This window comes from Trachymyrmex septentrionalis, unplaced genomic scaffold (assembly GCF_001594115.1).
Source record: "Trachymyrmex septentrionalis isolate Tsep2-gDNA-1 unplaced genomic scaffold, Tsep1.0 scaffold73, whole genome shotgun sequence".
Classification (NCBI taxonomy): Eukaryota; Metazoa; Arthropoda; class Insecta; order Hymenoptera; family Formicidae; genus Trachymyrmex; species Trachymyrmex septentrionalis.
Genome location: NW_017305916.1, coordinates 1643446 through 1644038, shown reverse-complemented (window position 1 = coordinate 1644038; position 593 = coordinate 1643446). Strand labels below are relative to the sequence as shown.

Below are 593 nucleotides of genomic sequence, written 5' to 3'. Positions count from 1 at the left end.
AGAGAGAGAGAGAGAGAGAGAGAGAGAGAGAGAGAGAGAGAGAGCTAAGTGCATTTCACATTACCTTGCGATTTTAAATAATGCACATGCGTGCATGATATACATTAAAATTATCACACCAATACCGCACAATATATTCATTGCTATGTAACCGGTTAGTATCTTGTGTAATATTAAATAGCGACCACGTCTCTCCTGGTCAATAAAGTATTCCGCGAGGACCAGAAATTGAAACGGCCGTGATTCATTTAATGGCAATACAACATTAAGGATTAGTGGTAACAAATCAAAAAATATACAAAAAAATATAGATATATGACAACACACTGAAAAACATTAAATTCAATTTGAGTTCAATTAAGCACATAATTAAAAAAATATATTTAAGATGTATTAAGATGGTTCTTTAATAAAAAAAAGTGCCGAAAATTTGAGGTGCCTCATCAGAGTTCACTTAAAATTACAAATATTATAATTTGAATAAAATATTAAAACTATGTGTATATTAATGAAATAGTATGGAACGTACGATAGCAAATCAAGAACTTTATCTTCATCGGACAAAAATAAGATAAGATTATGTTTACTTTTCA

The 593-nt window shown here is 30.0% G+C and overlaps 1 protein-coding gene across 2 annotated transcripts in view; it reads right to left on the bottom strand.

The window, feature by feature from the left end:
* The window catches only part of LOC108753888 (mannosyl-oligosaccharide 1,2-alpha-mannosidase IA), a 619733-nt gene that overhangs the window by 152160 nt on the left and 466980 nt on the right, over window positions 1-593 (bottom strand). The gene's annotated exons all lie outside the window — the stretch shown is intronic.